The following is a 20,243-nucleotide window of genomic DNA, read 5'->3' on the forward strand; positions in this document are numbered from 1 at the left end:
CTCTCAATGACCAAATAATGTCAGGAAAAATTTCCCCTTAACAAAAAAATTCCAGACTACTCCAAATCATTGGTTTGTACATCATTTTGTCAGGAAACACAGCAAAAGGGAAAATAGAAAGGCACTGTGTGTGAAACTACACCATGGTTCCTCCAATGGCTGGCTGTTCACTGGTGGGTAATAAGGATTACTAGACACACAAAAACATTGGATTCTTACCAAAAAGTAATGGAAGATGATATTTTTAAGTTGTCAATGTGGATTGAATAAACAAACATAAATTGACTTTAATACTTACGCACCAGTTAGTCTGGTATTTAATTATTGTTTTCTCCTCACTTGGCCTGATAAAGTTTCTTTTTATTAGCCTGATAAAGTTAAAACATGTTCTAGGAGTGCCCATCTTATTTATAGAGTATAGTCTTTTCACTAAAAAAAATAAAAAAAATAATAATAATCTTTTAGGTTGGTGGTTTTGGTTTATGCATAAAAAGCAAAAATAAAATAAAATTGTAATTGGTTGGTTCAAATTATTTAGTGCACTTTAAAAGCTTGAGGTTTGGGGGAGAATATGATGTTTTAGATGTCCTTAAAGATCTTCCCTTGGAAAATTACTCAAGTCTTTAACAAAAGGAAGAAAATACATCTTGTTTTTGAATAATCATTTTAATATAACAAGTTCATGGTGAGTGACCTCACTTTGGTGAGGATGTGGGAAAGGAAGGCATGAGTTTATGCTCAAAAATAGTCTGAACAAATAGTAACTCAACAAGAGCTTCCTTTCTTTAGCATTATAACATAATAGTCAGGCACAAACCTAATGGCTTTTGGGAGAATAACCACAGGCCTGATTACTTCTGCTCCCCCAGGACAGTCCCTAAACAAAAGGCTCACACAATTGCTGGCCCAGATGTGGGCTCTCTTGGCCACACCTACACCTTCATTGTCTAGTTCCTGGAGACCCTGGAAATAGATGAAGTCATCCCTGCTTGTTTGGAGACTTTGGAAGACCACTAGTAAAAAAGAGCAGCTTGTTTCTGAGTGGTATCTTCCACCTCACACACACCTATCTCAGCCCTGCCCCTCCCTTCTCATGATAGGTGCCCTTGAAACTCTATGCCCACACTGTTGTTTTCACTCTGGAGATGTCTCCCATTCCTAGGAACTCACAGAGTCAAGCGGTTTCAACAATGAGTTATTTTATTATTCTGAATGCTTTCTAGCTTTTATATTCTTTCATAAGAGAAAAATAACATTTACTGAGTACACTCTGTACACATAGAGGGCACTGTGTACCAGACCATTTACCTACAGTGTCTCATTCATATTCCTTATCATAGTTGGATGGTACAGGTACAGTGAAAGAAAAATACATCTTGGGAAGTTTAAAGGACATGGAAAACAAATAGAAAAACTGGAATTCAACTTCAGGTCTTTCTGATAACAGAGTTTACTGCACAGATTATCTAATATCTGTTAAATAAATTCAGTTGTTTTTTTCTTTCTTTTTTTTTTTTTTTGTTGCCATTTATCATCAGTTGCTTTCTTTCAATTTTTGAATTATGTACTCTTTAATATTATCTGTTCAACTGAAAATGAATAAACAAATTCTTATGTAGTGAATGTAATATGTTTAACAGGTGTATTTATAATATGAGCATAAGGGGGAAACATTATGTTTTTGATAAGGGAAAGGAAACTCTTATTATGAAAAGAGTGAGAATTATTACTATAGACTAAACTGGACACATGTGTGTTTATAAAAAACGGATGAGAAATTCAAGCTATTTGAAAGAGTCTACTGACATAATAGTAAGTCTTTGCTTTACCACTTTAGATCTGATCTGAGGTTGTCCAAAAGAGATATGCCTCTCCCCTTCATATCATGAATAAAACCTCCTGCACTGTCATGGAGATTAAAACCCTTAATGAATATTTTTAAAGAAAGGAAGGTAACAGAAGGCAGCTTGCTTCAACAGAAAATACATTGATCTTGAAATAAGCAGATTCAAATAAATGGATTAAAATCCCCCTTCAGTCAATCTCTAGAGTTGCCATTTAAAAATCAAGGTGAGGATCAGAACACAGCATGTCAGTCTGGACACACAGAAGGTATTGAAATATTAGCTTCAGGGCCACCACACATGGATGTGCAAGGTGCACCCAGCACGGGGGCATCCAATGGAAAGAGGTGGGGACAGAGCCTGTTCTCCTTTGGCTAAGCCACGTGTGCTGGAGCTAGACAGCTCGACACAGAGGAGTCCATAGACTAGGGTCAGTTCTGATAAGTTGAATCACATTATTCTATTTATAGCATTATCTGCACTGGTCTGTGTTTTAGTATGAAGAAACATTGAGCAGGGCATTTTTGAAAGGATATTCACATCTCTTGTATAGGCAGCATCTATTAATACATTTGGTCCCTTATAACATTAGCAGTACTTGTGGCATATTTAAGACTTTGAGAGGCTTTTTATATTCCATCTACAGGTTAAAACAAACGATGAACTATTAACTTGCAAACTTCCTGTTCCCAATCAAATCTCCATCATTTCCCCTGAACATAGAAAATCTGAGCATCAATTCACAGCAACTAACTTGGAGATACTACCTTGCCACAGTTCCTAAAGTTCATTTCTGAAATAGGGTCACTTGGAATTTAAAGAAAGGAAAGTAGCAGGTTGAAATTCTTTATACTCCTCAAAGCATAATGTCCTGGTTGCTCGGACTCCCTAGCTCCTGGGCAGGAGCAGTTCTAGACAACTGTACTCCAGAAAACGTAGCTGAGCTTCCTGTCACAGGCAGAGTCTAATTCCCGTGGTCTGCTGTGGGGTGGCCTGAGGTGTCTGCTGTTCCACTGTGGCTCCAGCAAACTCTGATTAGAGAACCAGATAGAAGCATCTTCCCTCTACTCCACCGTAATTAAGTGCAGGAACCAGCGCCCCTATCATGGTGCTAACAAGGTGTACAAGGCTGCCTAATGCACCCAAATTATAAAATATCAACAATAGAGAATTAGATAATAGATGATTGGATAATAATGACCTTCAAGATATGTCTGCCTGAAGTTTTTGTACGTTTCTTAGAACTTCCATAAATTTAAATTGAATGCCCTTGTGCAGAGTACACCTTGCACATCCATGTGTGGTGAAACTAATATTTTAATACCTTCTGTATATCCAGACTGACCATGCTGTGTTCTGATCCTCACTTTGATTTTTAAATGACAACTCTAGAGATTGACTGAAGGGGGATTTGAATCCATTTATTTAAATCTCTTATTTCAAAATAAGAGCTGAATTAAGGAATTCAGAGGTGTTGATTTTAAAAAGAGTCATGTTCATCTTTAAACTGATACTAATGGGCTCTGTGTTTTATCCTTAGCAAAACAAAGGAGATTCTAAATAATTTTCTGTCAAGTATCTCAACATTTCTCATATTAAAATTTTTTAAAATAGCTTCTTCTAAAATATGAATTTCTAATATATTTTCTTAAGATTAAACTTGGATTTGGAGAAATATAATTTCACTTTCAATTCTCACTTAATTTTATATCAAATTATACAGTTCTGTCAGAAACATGGTTCTCTAGATTTTATATATTTAATTTTTTAACCTTCTTATTATTGAGATCTGCTATGTGCCAGGCACTGCACTCTGCTTGATATTCAGCTGTTAACATAAATTTAAATTTCACCCATGTTAAAAATGTGGAATCAGAGCCTAAAGTTTTTATTTGGTTTACCAAGGACCACATACCCAGGAAATGGCATAGTAGACTTCAAAGCCAAGCATGACTCTTGGAATTATAACTCTACTGTTTGACTTGGTTGGAACTTGTCAGATAAACAAAATTAATGTCCTGCTAATTTTCAGAAAGTAAATTATATAAATAATGTGTGCTTAAAATATGCTTTGAACTAAAAGATTTAGAAGATTTAGGCAAAATATTTTTAACTTCTACATAATTGTCATGACACTATTTCACTTAGGCAATGAGTGCATCAAGAATATTCTTTGCACAAATTGATTTAATGATAGGTTCAGTGAATGTTAAAGGGTGACAGTTTATGAGAATGTACATCTATCTTTTTTGTTAAGCACTTCATACATGAGATAAGTGAATTATACCCTTATCCTGGGAATGAGATAACTAAAGCACAGAGATGTTAACTTATTTGTCTAGGGTTAAACAGACAACCAGTGTTAAAATCAAGATTCAATGCACAATGACTCCAGAAAGCAGCCTCAACTATGAGGTGGTACTGCCTTCCAAAAAGTGATTCTTTTTTTTTTTTTTTAATATTTTATTGATTTTGTACAGAGAGGAAGGGAGAGAGATAGAGAGCTAGAAACATCGATGAGAGAGAGTCATCGATCAGCTGCCTCCTGCACACCCCCCACTGGTGATATGCCTGCAGCCAAGGTACATGCCCTTGACTGGAATCGAACCCGGGTCCCTCAGCCCCCAAGCCGATGCTCTATCCATTGAGCCAAACCGGTCTCAGCCAAAAAGTGATTCTTATAAGAGGAATTAGATGTAATTTGTCAGTTCCTTACTAAATCTGATCAGTAGCAATTTATTTCTGTATTTATTTATTATTATTGAATGCTTACATGTGCCTGGGACTGTCCAGGGAAAATGAAGAACAGTCATTAGAAGACATTTATTTGCATAGAAATTACATTCTAGAAGACAGTCAAAAGAAAACAAGCTATATAAGTAAAGTACAGACTATATTATGTTAAGTGTTATGGAGGTAAATAAAGTAAAAAGAATGATAGGAAGTTCTGAGGTAAAGAAGAAGTAGTATTGAAATTTTAAATGGGATGGCCAGGGTTATAAATCAATCCATATACATGAAGCTCAAGGAGGAAAAAAAAATCAGTTATGAACTATAGTATCAACTTGTCTTTAATTTGTACTTTACTTTTTTTCTATTTAGACATTTCCCAATTAAAATACACTTTTAATGCATAAATTATTCTCTGGGAATACCTTGGACATTTTGAACAGCTATGTTAACCTTTTCAAATGAATAAAGGTAGCTTTTAGTGCCCAAGAAAAGTAATTCATTAAATAACACTCCTGCGACCTGAGAAAAAAAGAGAACACATTCAAAAGTGCCTTAATCTACTCTTGAGAAATGACTTTTGCAAAAACAAGTGGGCTCAACAATTTATCAAAGTTTCATACTTCTTTAATTTTATTGCCTTTATATAGGCCAGTCTGCATCAAGCTGCTCTAGTTGAGAAGAAAAATAAAATACTCAAACCAAACCGCAATTCTTCAAATGTCTAAACATCAATCTAAGATTTGTGCATTTTCGCACTAAACTAAATCTGCTTATCTTGTCATACAGAGTCACAAAATTATAGAATGGGCTGTATGGCATTGGTGATGGCCCCAGTCCTGTCATTCCCAGCCTTCCCCTGCATTTATTGACCAACTAGCCTCTCAGCACAGCCTTGCTTGCCCTACAGGGGGCATAACTTTATTTCTGGTGCTTCTGTATCACCTGCCCAAGCCTGATCCTCAGGAAAGATCAGAAAAAGGTCACTAGACTTTAAATGACTAAAATGTTTAATGTTCTCAGGAAAGGGGAGGAGAAGAAATGTATGTATTTTAACATAGATCAAAGTTTACATTAAAAGAATAAAGCCTTACTCTAGCCTTCAAAGCAACCAACAGAGCCCAGATAAGATCTGGAACAAAAAGGCATTGCAATTAAATAGGCCAGCAATCTCTTGCTTAGTGAAATCTCATGGTATTACACAGTCTTGCTTCCAGAAAAAAATACTATTAGCTCACCCTCCAAAATCACCAGTTGTAAAGTGCTATAAACCATTACTATTTAATAAAGAAACATGCTTTTTAATGGAGTAAATGATGCTCTATGTTCTTTATTTCCTTGTTGAACATTAGAGGCAACATATGTATTCAAAATAAATTAGAGGCAACATATATATTCAAAAGAAAATGAAAACATAAAACTTTCATCAAAAATACCCATTATTATGTATGTCCTCTAACAGAGCATGTCCTTGTCTTGCTAGACACTTGTACTTTTCAGAATAATGCCTCAAACAGAAGGAAATAAGTTTAGCCATCAAGAAGACATTCAGAAATTTTATAACTCTAAAGTTGCTGATGTATACCAAAAGAAAGTATAAATGCTAAAGGCTGTTCCTAAGGAAAAAAACCTCCAATTTTTTCTGACACAAAGTGAATGTTCATTTATTTCCCTTTGCCTGCCTTTCTCACTTGACTGTTCAGGGTTTTCTTGAGTAGCGTTTAAATGATCTGTGTTTAGTTTAGAACATTTATTCTAGCACCTTGTTTGGGGGGTACTGAGAAATTGAACTAAGTCATTCTAAAAGTTTTTTTTATAATAATTCACCAGGTTCATTTTCAAGATATATTTCATCCTTCTGAAGCAGCTCTGAAGATGTTAATATGTTGACTTTCTCATTTCATGAAATGTGATAACAAATTAAAAATGTAACTATCTTAAATGTTCTTTTCCTTTTAATTAATTTCACAATTAACTATTACTATGATTATTTCAGAATGAAGATATTTCTTTCTCAATTGAGATGATATACAAATATTTATGAGCTACCACAGCTTAAGAATAGGCAATAAGAAGGGATACCATGCTGATATATTCTGGCTGAAGATTAACCCACTTCCAAAACATCAAAAGCATTTGTAATGATAAGAGAAAGATAAGTTCATATTTTTTTACTCTTGCTTAAGAATAAAAGAGCATCTATCTATCAATACTTCACTATTTTATATTTTTCTATTAACGTATTCAATTATTTATTCATTCCGAAATTTTTACTGAGCACTTTCTAGGTGTCAGACTCAGGGCACTGGGAATCCAGTGGCTAACAAAACAAACGTGATCCTTACTCTTACAGAGCTTACAATGTAGAGAGGAAATAGTCATTTAACTAGTAATTACATACGTAAAAGTATTCTCACAAAATATATTTGGTAAATGCTATGAAAGAAAAGTAAACAGTGCTTCAAGAAAGTAAACCTTACAACCTAATTTAGCTGGGAGATGTCAAGAAAGACTCCCTTAAAAGTGTCACACTTAGCAAGAATTAAAGGATTAATTTGAGTTAGAAGCAGTCTGGAAATGAGCACTCCAGATAGAGCTCACTGCACAGCCATGGGTCCCCACATGGAAAAACAATTAATTTGAGGGATGTGTGTGTTGGAGGGAGTGGAATTTGAAAGAAGGTCCATGATGCAAGCAAAGAGGAAAGGGCCAGGAGAAAAAAAAATCTGAAGGTACAGAACAGGAGACTATGGTGCACCATTTTTTTCCTACATGGAATGGGAAGCAATTAAAGGCCTTTAAGTTGAGGACTAGGATTGTAATATCCTGAGTGAGGTAAACAAATTTAGAATGTTCTTTTTAACCAAAAATAACAGGACATGGTGTTTAATTCTAAGTGCAAAGGTAAGTAAGATAAATGAGTCAAGGGTATCTCTCAAGTTTGTCTTGGTTAAGCAGGTAAACAGCAGTACTCAAGTATATTGAGTTGGAGAAAATTTGAAGGAAGCAGGCTGGAGAAAAAAACAAGATATGAGTGAATTAGGGCCAAATGCAAGGGGGTCTAATTTTTCCGTACAGAAACTGAAATATTATAAAAGGTGAAACACATAGTAAGAGGCAGTATAACAACCTCATTTTAAGTTGCCCTCATAGTGCAGGAGGCAGCACATCCATCTCATAAGTTGCCAGGGCAAGCCTCTGTTGCTTATCATAGAGGGTCTTACATGAATATAATATATACTTATAGGAGAAGGTTTCTAACATAGTCAGAAGGATAACATCTTATTGAGCAGTTAGAGTCTATAGATACCTCATATAGTCAAAATCACCCCCAAAGTTTCTTAATTTTCCCATCTTTATGTGAGATTCATGAATAATAGCATAATAATCTTTTGGATAAGTTTCCTCCTGATCATTTATGATGGCCCACTCTTTGAGGAAGATGAGAACAGAACCTATATGAAAAGGAAAATATTGCCTAATTCTGACTTCTAAATGTCCTTCTTTTAAACTCAAATTAGAGAAAATAGCTATAAAAATTCATGGCTTTTGCATGCTAAAGACAAAGAAGATGTGTGAGTCTCTAACATCTGGGCTCTTAGGTGAAGAGCTTGGAGACCTGAGCCCTTGGTTTACACTAAAACCCACAGAGGAGATGTGAGGTAGCATTTGTCGTAATGAAATGCTCTGTTCCATGGGAAGGAGCTTGGAGAGAAGTGGGAAAGCAAGAGTGTTTAGATTCTGACGTGGGGTTTTCTTTCTGATCCTCCTTTTAGATAAAAATATCCAGGCAGGTACATGGAATCTCTAAGCAAGAAAACATGCCAGAGTACATGCACCCACATTAGGAAGTCAAAATTGAGAGCGACAGTGATAGGACAGATCTAGAAAAAGAGATGGCTTAAAATAGCTTCATATATAACCTCCATTCAATATTCCAATTAATTAAAAATCAAGATGTGTTATATTTTGCTGGAAAGCTGTTAGGTGGTGGGGAACTGCAAGATGGATGGTCCAAAGCTATGGATAGTTGTGGAATGTGTCAGAAGTCTGAGTCATACAGCAGCAGTGGGAAATTATGTGTATAAGGTATAGTCACTGGTAGAAGATAGGATAAACCATTGTGCCTTCATTATTTTGAGAAAAGAAATCATAAGTTATGCCTGCCATGGTGGACACAGCAATGGCAATAGCGATATCTAAAGATCAAACAGATAAGAGTTATCCATTAAGCCACAATAGGATCACAAGATAGTAAATGAACCAAATACCTTCACCAAAGCCAGGAAAATCACTTTTTTAAGTAGTTAATATAAACAATAATTAGTACTATTTATTTTATTTACATACATGTTATAGTTTATTATTTATGACCTTTTAATTATTACTGCAACCTTATCTGATAAGTACTATAAATGTCCCTATTTTACAGGTGAGAGGAATGAAGCACAGAGAGGTTAAGTAGCTTACTCTATGTCACTCCCTACAAAAAGGAAGAGATAACTTCTGAACCCAGGTAATCTGGCTATAAAATCTATGCTCTTAAACCTATACTACCCTATCTCCTTCCCTTCCCTTCCTACACATCACACATAAGGAGGTTAGAAGAAGGGGAGTAAAGTAAATTTTGACTGTAACTAAATAGTTAACTCCAAAGAAATTAAATTTCAAACCATCAGTGACTAAATTCTAAATCAAAATTATCTTGAAATGGCAAGATTAGATGTTTTCTGCTAGGGGCAAAAAACAGACTCTTGTGTAATTTGAGTTCACTTAATGAGAAATAGCAAAAACTTCATTCAGATGTACCCATGATACAAATAAATTTTATGTACAAAACCCAGGACAGAGACACACTGATCCATGAGCTCTTCACAGCTAGTTTTTCTTCTCACAGTTGAACTGATTGCTGTCTTTAGAGATGAGATCTGTATTATCAGGATTACATTCTCAGCAGCTGAGAAATGGACGTGCTACCAAGATTACATATAATATTGAAATATTCACAAAAATATAGGTTAAACAAATTTAAAAGCTATTTTTAAATCCGTAAGCATTAAATATTTGATATGGCTTGTTATTACAAATAATTAAACCCATTCAAACATATTAAACATCGGTTAATTAAAATGTAGTATATTTGATTTCCTTTCAGTACATTAACTACTTTTGCATATATAATAGTACCAGATATAATTTAAATACCCATAAAATAATTGGTAAAATTTACAAAACTTATAGACAAAAAGTCTGAATTTAAACTTAAAATCTTTAAGAATGGCTTGGTTTAGTTATTTACTGCTTTAATTGAATATTAATCCTTAAAAACTTAGAATGTATTTTTAAATTATTCAATATAGAGCATCAAGGAAACCTCACATTAATCACAGAATACATGGTTGCCATGCTTCAAAAGCCATGTTAGACATAGAATCCGCATCTGTAAACACTAAAATCATCCACCGTGTGTTGAGATGCTTACACTCAGAGAGTTATAGGGGAACCAATATCAACTAAAGGATGTCAGTTTGATGTGGTCTGTCTCACATCTACAGAGTCATAAATAAATTCATTGACTGGAATAACAGGAAGACTACATATATTATTTAATTAATTGCATTTCTCTTTCCCTCCCAAGATTACATAGTTGAATTTTTTATGATAAATGTCAGATTGGTGTGACTTCACTAAATGCATAGACTATGCATTTCTGAATACAAATTTCCACTCTTAAAAAGTTTTTAATCAATTAACAACATTAATAATTTTAGCTTCTAGAAGTTAGTTTATAGGAGTATCTTTATGATCTTAGGGTAATAAAGATTTCTTTGGGAAAAAAACACATTGCTTTATCATCATAAACCTTAGGCAAGGCCTCCCAAAACCTTCCTAGAAGCTCACTGAGATATTTTTGTTTTCATGTTGCCTATTAATCATCTAACATGACATTTATGCAATGTAAACTATTGAAGTAGTATATCCTTGAATAAATAAAACCATAGGCTTGGGCTCTGGTTTTCATTCCATTATGAATTATCTGCGTGGTCTTGGGAAGTCACATAATGTGCCTCACTCTCAGTTACCTCATGTGTGAAATGAAGTGCTTGACTAGAAGATGACTAAGATCACTTCCAGCTATAAAGAGCCAATGAAGCCATGACGTTTTAATAACTGCAGGAGAAAATAGTGATAAATTCCCCGAGGCCTTCTTTCTAAAATCACCTCCATCTCAGAATTCTGGCTTTACTACATCAGGAGGCTTGAGAGATCTTCTACCATTTTCTCTCCCTATCCTTGACAATCGCTGAGGTGGCAAATCTGGATCACCTTCATATCTATTTCTTGTCATTTAATAAGCAATACTAGTAAAATCAGTAAGCAGTCCCACAGACTAATCTTCATAGTGTTAAAGGAAGGCTGTAACCCTTCCACTTTCGAATGGCCTTGTTCTTCCACAGACAAACGTGGCAAAATTAAAATTACATGAAAGAAACATAAGTAAGTTGCTGTTGGTTTTATACTTTTTACCTCCCACCTGCTCCTGCTTTGTGTCTATATTTCTATTTGTTTCTCAAAGGCTTCAAAGTTCTTTAGGAAGCAATAATCACAAAATAAAATATACTGCTGGTAATGTAAAACAGCACTTCACTCTCCCTCAAATACATTCTCAACCCTATTCTCATTAATGTTCATGGTATTTTTTTTATTTGTTGAGCTTTTTTGGGGGGATGCAATATTAACCTTCATCACTCTGAAAAATACACTGAAGCCAACGAAGCTGCCTCTGCTTTTAGATGTGGAAATTGAATTCAAGTGGCTAAATATGTTCCCAGTTAGTGCAAACTCATTATAGATAATTTTTAAAAAGATAACTAAAAGTAGGTACTGAGATAATAATTTCTAATATTGCTAATTTAGCTGTTGCTTAACAACAAAATTGCATCCATAAAATTTGCTACTTGGGGAATGATGAAATCAGTTTCCCAAAGTTTTAGCCAGTTGGGTCAAGTAGTATATATCCAAAAGTGACTTAAAAATTGATTTTCAAATCAGGGAGAATCCAAACTTTAAATACTTCTACTTAAACATTTTTTAAAATATATTTTATTGATTTTGTACAGAGAGGAAGAGAGAAAGATAGAGAGCTAGAAACATCAATGAGAGAGTCATCGATCAGCTGCCTCTTGCAAACCCCCCACTGGGGATATGCCCACAACCAAGGTAGATGCCCTTGACCAGAATCAAGGGCAGGCCGATGCTCTAGCCACTGAGCCAAACCGGTTTCGGCTACTTAAACATTTTAATTAACACCATAATAATAGTTTCTATTTTATGAATTCAAATGATGATCACATCAAATTCTTACTTTGAAAATTAGTAATTAGAAGGTAGATATTAAATATTAATTCTGACTTTCAAGTAGCATCAATATTTCTGTTTTAAAATAACTCATCAAAAAAAAGTGTGTGTGTGTGTATGTGTGTGTGTTTATTTGTGTAGGAAATATGGCAAAATATTAAATATCATATTATTTTAATCTCTTGTATATTTTAAATTTATCAAAAAAAAAAACTCAAAATCAAGTGACCTATATAGGTAACTTATTCTAACTATAGTACTTAAATAACTCATGTTGCTTCTCTAAGGTCCTCTTGTTATCTATAATATAATGACATATGTGATCTAAGTGACTTAATAACTATAACAAAGTAGATCTAGCTGTAGAAATTTTTAAGGGACATTTCATCTTTTACCTAGGTAGGGAAAAGGCAGAAATCAGCCTAATTTATTTATAAGATCAAAGGCAATGGTTTAGGAGATTGGAGAATGAGATTTATGAAAGAAAAGATAGCTACCACTTCTTAGAAGATACCTTATGAGCTCTTATGTCCTGGGTAAGATGAACATAATTTCAACAAAATCATAAACCTGTAATAGCCAGATTTAGGAATATAAAAATGTAACTCTACATACAACTTTTAAGCTCCATCTCATAAAACAAATGGTCTCCAGGATCCAAAGCACCAAACAAGCTCTAGATGTGGCAGTGGGCCAAGCAGGTAACATAAGCTGTCCTTACAGTGGATCTCATTCAAAGGTAAGTGAGAGGGAAGGAGGTGAGCATGGAAGGAGGTTACCAGAAGGATGATTTATCATGGATGAGACTGCAGACAACATTGTGTTATAACTAGTAAATCAGGGCCTTTGGAAAATCTGAACATCAATTTTGCAGGCATTTGGGATTCCCCCATCTTTTGGAGAGTTTATTTTATTTTGTGGGTGACTGTTAAAGAAGGTGAAGGGATTAGCTAAAGAACATAAATGTATACTCCATGGACATGGACAATAGTGTGGTGAAGGCCAAGGGAAGGGGAGCAAGGGTGGATGGAGTTGGGCCAAGTGAGAGGTGAAGAAAGGGGGACATCTAAAATAATGTAATCATTAAAAATTTAATAAAAAAGAACAGCATAAAAACCAAGACTTTTCATGACCAAAATAAAAATGTCTCTGAATCAAAGATTTACACAAAAGGTTTTACTCAGCAATACATAATTAACTGCTAAGTGAATTTCAGTGGATATTTAGTTTGGTCATTCACTGAATGACTCCATGAAAAAAAAAAAAAAATGGGACTTGATGAGTAGGGACTAAGTATATAAAAAACAGGAAATAATCTCATTTTCTCCTATATACAATATTTGAAAATCTAAATAAATTAACTCTCTTTACTGAACATAAATCAAGCAATGGAATAAAGAACAGCTATGTTTTCAAACTATCTACACATTCTTGAGAGTTTTACTGAGACCCTTAGAAGGATGCTACCTAGACCCTCAAAATCATGAATTTAGATTAGAATAACTTTTAGAAATAATTATTGTTCTAGGATATTGGTTTATTAGGTCAAGAATAGCACTTCTCATAAAATAGAATAGGATGATATTTTAAGTTTGATGGAATAGGATATTTTTGTAAAATGCAAAAGTGTATGTATGTATTTATGGTATAGGTATTCTAGATCATAATGTAAAATATCAGACTGTCAGTTATAGTAAAAAATGTGAAATCCACTTGGTTTAGAGCATGGTAGCAACATGGTACCCATGGGCTCAATGTCCCTACCCACAAACATTTTTTCATTATCCTCACAGAGAAAGCAAGTAAAAAAAATAGCATTCCCAGACTGAACTACCCATAAGAATAATGTTGAAAGAAAATATAGTCCTAATGTTCTGAGGAATGACTCAAAGTTAGATAACAGGGTCTAATTGGTTATTTCTGTCTTAGGATGATGTTTGTTAAAAAAATATATTAAGGAAGTAGAAGGTATAGATACTTGCTTAAGGAAGTTTGTGAATTAAAAAAATTAAGAAGGAAATTTTTTTTTTTTCACAAAGAGAGCATTGATGGCAGAGAAGAGAAATGCAAAGGGAAATATTCAGGGGCATAGGGAGAAGACAATTTTAACAATAGTGATTTCTCTTCTGTTCATTGGTGCAATGTTATAAACAACTCATAGAGAATTAAGACTAAACCTCCATTTCTTTTCTGTTTCCTGATAGATGAAAAAAAAATTTACCCCCTTTAATAAAACATATAACTATTTGTTAAATAAGTGTTAGAGCTAGTAATTTTAATACTTTTTACAAGAATGAGTCAGTGTTGATACAATTACAGTAGCCCAATACAATATCCTGTGGCACATTAACAAGAAAATGCCTACATTTTCAAGGTAGCCATCTGGGATGGCGGTATGGTCTACAGCTAAAGAACAGAGAATAGGCTACAGGAAGATCAGACTCCTAGGCTTTTCTGGATTGCACCATTCTTACTAGTCACATTAACCAACCGATCACAGTGCTAGGAAAATAAAATAAGACCTTCTGGAAGTATAAGTATTACTGTTCAAAACTCCATGCTCAAATTTCTAATTATTTCTCTGCTACCTGAATAAGGCTTGGCTAACTTGTAAATTTGTAAGAAATTTACAAGTAAGAAATCATACACTAGTTCTTTTTTGGTCTGTAACACTGTCAGAAAGCCATCATTTGAAAGTTGATATAGGCTCCAAAAAATGAAAATGTAGTTTAACTCTTAATGGAAATAAAATGAAAGTTTTCTGATGAAAAATTTAAAATAGAAATAATTGCAAAGCCAAGTTAAAATGTGAGATTAATAATTTGTATCCATAGCATATTTTCATGAGTAAATCTGGGTGTTTTTGTTTGTTTGTTTTGTGTGTGAGTGTGTGTGTGTGTGTGTGTGTGTGTGTGTGTGTGTGTGTGTTTTAAGATACCTCAATCTGTCCCCCATCTTCAGGAGAAAATCTACCTCTATGACAGAGTAAGAAAAGCTCTCAGGATAAATTTCCTAATTACTCACCCAAACCTCAAGTCTTACTCCCATACCCAGTCTACCCAGCCTAGACTTCTTATAGTTCCCAAAGATAAGAAAATATTTTCCACATTCACACCTTTGTTCATTTTGCTGCCTTAGTCTGGAAAGCTTCTGATTCCAATTCCTTCCCTCCACAGGAACATCTCCCATTCAGCCTTTCAAGAATCAACTCAGACATAGCTTTTCTTTTGAATTATTCCTCTATTGAGACAACCATGCTTGCTTTGTTGAATTGTCAAATTGACCAATTACTCTTCTGTGTTCTCATCAGAGTCTGTGCAACATTCTAAAATAGTAGCTCTAAAAGTGTGTCACACTTAGATCAAGCACTACTGACATGTTAGACTGGATAATTCTTTATTATATGATGTTTTAACATCACCATAGGATGTTTAATAGGCACTCTTGATTTCTACCTCCTGCAGGCCAGGAGCATTCTCCCTCAAGTTATGACATTCAAAAATATCTCTTCCAAAATTGTCAAATGTCTCCTGGGGTGAAAATCACCTCAGTTGACTAAGATGTACATCTTCATTCTCCCCTGATAAACCTTTAAACCTCAATATTCATGAGGTCAAGAATAGGCATTCACCTTTGGTATTTAGAATCTAGCAGAGTGAAGAGTCCACTGTAGATTCTCAAGATATATTTGTTAACTGAATAGTTATCATGATACAAGGGGTGGTGGTACCATACTATCACAATGCAGAATATCAATTGTGTCAGCATCTAGTTCTGGTCAGGATAATGCTTCACTTTTTAAAGATTACATTAATAATAAAATTAAAATTTCCAAGTCCATCTAAATAATTAAAATCTTCAAATTAACCCATCCATTGCTAGAAATAGCTTACACTGATTTTTATATTTTTAAATACAAAATAAAATGAATCTGGGGTCTAGAACTTTATTTGAAGTTATAGGTACATTTGTAAAACTTGGATTAAAAATTGCTTAAATTTAGTCGGTTTACTAATCTTGTTAAATGCTCAGTCAGTACAATTATGATATCTAATTAGCTTTAATTAATTGCCTACTATTTAGAAAGAATGTTTAGTGAGTACTTTTTATGCCTTATAAATAATATTTTCCATCTTCAAAGTTCCTAAAAAAACTAAAAAGCACCAAGCTTAAGTAATTCAATCCTTTGCTAAGTCTCATTTTCACTCCTCTTAACACTGATGTCAAACATTTCTAAGAAAGAATTGATAAAGCAAGAAATTTTGGAAGCTAGAAATACTGTATATTACTTTAATTTTAAGTGCTTATTCAAAATAACTTTCTAAATAGAATTGCTGTGCCAGAATACAAATATATGAGCAAAAATATGCATAATTCACTAATATACACACATTTTAAAATGTATATATTCTACAGATAATGATTTAAAATCTCTAAAAAATTAGTATTTTTTAATTATGCAATTATTTTGACTTCTTAAATCCAGGTTAGAATAAATTACATTTGAAAGAGAAAGAAAAAGTATCATGAATTCCAATGCCACAATGTATTTCCTCAAAAGAAAAATTGTTTAGTTTGAAAGTACAATTCATGTAATTTACAGAAGATTTATTCAGTAGTTTAATGATGAGATAGGTGTGTTCAACTGAGGGACAATGTAGTTATATGAATTCTGGCTATTTATTAAATAAGCATATATGAGCAAATATAGCGCTTTAAATTATAATACCTGACAATAAGTGGTCTTCATTCTTTCTTACTTTAATGATGCAAGTTTACATTTTGTTAAGTACCATTCAGTCAGCTCCAACATCTGATGGCCCAACGAATGTCTGATGTTCACAAAGTCTTGTCCTCAACAGTCCTGCACAACTCCTGTAGACTCACATCTATAGCTTCCTTTATGAAGTCAACCCATCTCAAATTTGGTCTCCCTCTTTCCCTGTTGCCTTCTATTTTGCCTTTTCCAAAGAACCCTGCCTTCTTATGATGTGCCTCAACTAGGACAGCTTTAGTTTTGTCACTTTTGCCTTCAGCAGTATTTCAGGCTTCATTTGCCCAAGGGCCCACTTGTTTGTCTTTCCAGCGGTCCATGGCGTCATAGAGCCTTCTCTAACGCTGTATTTTAAATGAATGTGTTTTTTTTTCCTATTAGCCTTCTTCACTGTCCAACTTTTGCATCCATACATAGTAATTGAAAATATGATAACTATAATGACATTGGAAATTTCAAGTTAATCTCATTTTTTAATTATACAAACAAAAAAGATGCAGACATTTTTACTTGGCTTTAACAATCTTTTAAACAAAGTAAAAATATTTTTCAGATATATTATTTGAATTTTTCACAGATATAGCAACAGAAATAACAAAATGGTCATATTAACCTGACTTTAATTTTGCTGTTCTTGAAGACTAGAAACTTTTTTCACTGTTTAGCTCTATATTTTTAAAATATTTTGTCGCTATAAAAAAATGAAAAAAATCCGTGTATGTAATTTTGTGTTTGTTGTTTTTATATTTCTGGACGTGCTGGTATATCTTCCTGTGAATTCTAGAAAATTAATGCTTTAAAATAAAGGTCAGAAAACCATAGCCAACAGGCTGAATTCTATCCATCGCCTATTTTTGCATAGAGTATTAGTAAAAGCAGGTTTCACATTTTTTAAAATAGTTAAAAAATAAAAAAAAATACTTCATGAAAGGCAAACATCACATAAAATTCAAATATCAATGTCTACAAATGTAATCTTATGAAAATACAGCTAAGCTCACTTGTGGGTGTCTTTTCCATGGCTGCTTTTGAGCTGCAATGACAGATTTCAATAATCATGGCAGAGACCCACAAAGACTAAAATGTTTACTATCTGGCATTTTCTAGAGATGTTTTCCAATCCTGCTTTAAACAATTAGTGTATGACTATATCCATATGCAACACTACATTTTGGGGAGAGAACATAATATATGTCTAAGAGGATTTATTTTAGCCAATATCATCTTTTTTATTTTATCATTAATATTTTTTTTTCTGTAAGCTTCGGTAAAGGCCATAGGCCAGCAGCAATAAAATATTTTCCATGATGTTCATTCAATATTTGGAAAAGTATTAAGAAGCTGGTCAAATCAATCGTTTACTTTTTTTGAGGTGTACCTTTTTTCACCTCATCATCGAAGTCTTCCAAGTTTGGAATTCCTATAATTTTCTACTGGAGATCGACATAGACATCTAATAATAATCAGCAATGACTCTGAATATGTAAAACAATGTTTACTTTTTCATGTCTTGGTAAAGCTGTTAAGCCCAGCTCCCAAACTACACCATTTTGTAACAAAGACAAAACACAGAAAACCATATCAAGCTTAACTCATAGTCTTGACCTAATTTAAATACAAAAAAAGGGAATTTTTTGTAAATTATCCAAAAAATTGAATTCCTTGCAAGCAAACATTGCTAATAGGTATTTAAATGATGTAAAAGATTATCATTCTCATTATCAATGAACTTAATGCCTTCCAAGCTATTGAAAAAGCTACAAAAACATAAATCTTCAGTAATGCACTCTATGATGCCATTACTAAATAGATTATAGTGTGAGCATCTGCTCATGCTTCAAAAGTTACCTTTAAAATAAGATTCTGTGGCTTAAAATTCAATTGTTTATTACCTTTGCATCATTAATATAGTCCTTCTTGAAACAGGTGGAGGGGAGCTTTAAATGTCTAAAAAGGAGTGTAGAATTGCCGTGATATCTATTCTATATTATGTGGCTGTTAACAATAATGATTACTATATTTTATTTTGAAGCTGTTTCTAAAAATCTCTAAACTGAAAGTATAGATTTTTATATTTATCCAAGTATTATAATAGCGAAGAAAACTAAAAAATCACTTAAGGACTTTAAAAATGTGTAACAAGAAGCAATGGCTCAAATAATAGTTCTGATATGTGTCTCAAATTGTAAAGCTAGTGACTACAAAATAAAATAATAGGTATTTTCTATTGTGTATTAAAAGAATTATTAGATTTTAACTATACTCAAGCCTCTTTTGTGTTGCTACCAATTTTACTTAAACTGACATCTTAGATTTTTTTCTTTGTCCCTAAAATGAATTATAAAAGGCCAATTCAGAGTAGCAAAATGAATAATGTCATGCTCCTAAGAACCAAAAATATTATCTTAAATACATGAAAAATTTACTTCACTCAAGAAGTGAAGTTTCTTTCTTAATATAAAAAAAACCAAAACTGATTTTATCAAGGGCAATCTTGGAATGGAAGGAGCCTTAGAGACCCCCTGAGAAATGGAAATCACAACGTTTCCTTTGAGTCATGGATGACTTCTCCCAGGTTAGGTGAGCGCCATGTCACTTCTGACAATTTTAGGTTCATCATTAAAATAATTTTCATTTAAAAGAAAATCAAACCATTATTTCATGATCCTATTATTTTGGTAATTAGAGATGTTTTTCTACACATTCAGCGAGCTTTTCTGGTATGATGAAATCCTGATAAGAAATGTCAAATATAAACTGTTTGCTTCCATTAATGGAGCACCTGTCAGCTGTAGCTGACTGGAGGTGGACTGTAGATAGGACTTAAGACAGAAATGCAATGGTGTGATGAATCCTACACAACTTTGACCTCAAGTTCTGACCTAAAAATTGAAGAAGCTACCAAAAGAGTCAGTCCTTTCTCCAAATCTAATCAAACTATTTGACATGGTAAAAATTTACTTCTACCTTTCTATATCCAACTATGGGAAGATGATTTTCTCTTCCTTTTGCTATATTTAAGGTACTTCCCGGCCCAACCCTTACCCATCCCTGGAACCACACCACCAGAAGTTGCCTTGTATTATAAAAACATTATTAAGTCAAAATGAGTTTTTTCTGTGCTGCCTAAAAAGACAGCGTTTGCAGTCACTTTAGGTGGCTTCAGTGCTGGGCACTTACCCAAGTCCCTGGTTCTGTGGAGTCAGCTGTCCTCCATGTGCCTGGTTCTGCCGCATGTGACTGAGTGTCCAAGTGCCTGGCCTTAGCAAACGTTTTCAGAAGAGTTTCAACCCTTCAGATGAGAGAATAATTGCTCATTATTAGAAGTCTTTTAAAAAAGAAAGAAAAAAATGGATTTTAGGCAAAATCCACAGGTCTCAGAAGAGTTTGCAAGACTAATCATCACCAACATGAAACTTGAGCTCATCTTTCACGGACCTTTGTTTCCTTCCCACTACATTTCTTTCAGTTTTCATTTCATTCCCTTACTCTTTTTTTCCTATCTGTTTTTGATCTTCTACTTTATATTGTACAGA

The 20,243-nt window shown here is 33.7% G+C and overlaps 1 protein-coding gene across 1 annotated transcript in view; it reads right to left on the reverse strand.

Moving 5' to 3' along the window:
* Positions 1 to 20,042, reverse strand: part of ZPLD1 (zona pellucida like domain containing 1) — a 63,403-nt gene extending 43,361 nt beyond the window's left edge. Inside the window, exon 1 of the mRNA XM_036446986.2 lies at positions 19,888 to 20,042. The gene's annotated coding sequence lies outside the window, so the exon portion shown is untranslated. The remainder of the gene's footprint in view (positions 1 to 19,887) is intronic.
* Positions 20,043 to 20,243: the final 201 nt, after the last annotated feature.

Source organism: Pipistrellus kuhlii, unplaced genomic scaffold, assembly GCF_014108245.1.
Source record: "Pipistrellus kuhlii isolate mPipKuh1 unplaced genomic scaffold, mPipKuh1.p scaffold_m20_p_2, whole genome shotgun sequence".
Taxonomy (NCBI): Eukaryota; Metazoa; Chordata; class Mammalia; order Chiroptera; family Vespertilionidae; genus Pipistrellus; species Pipistrellus kuhlii.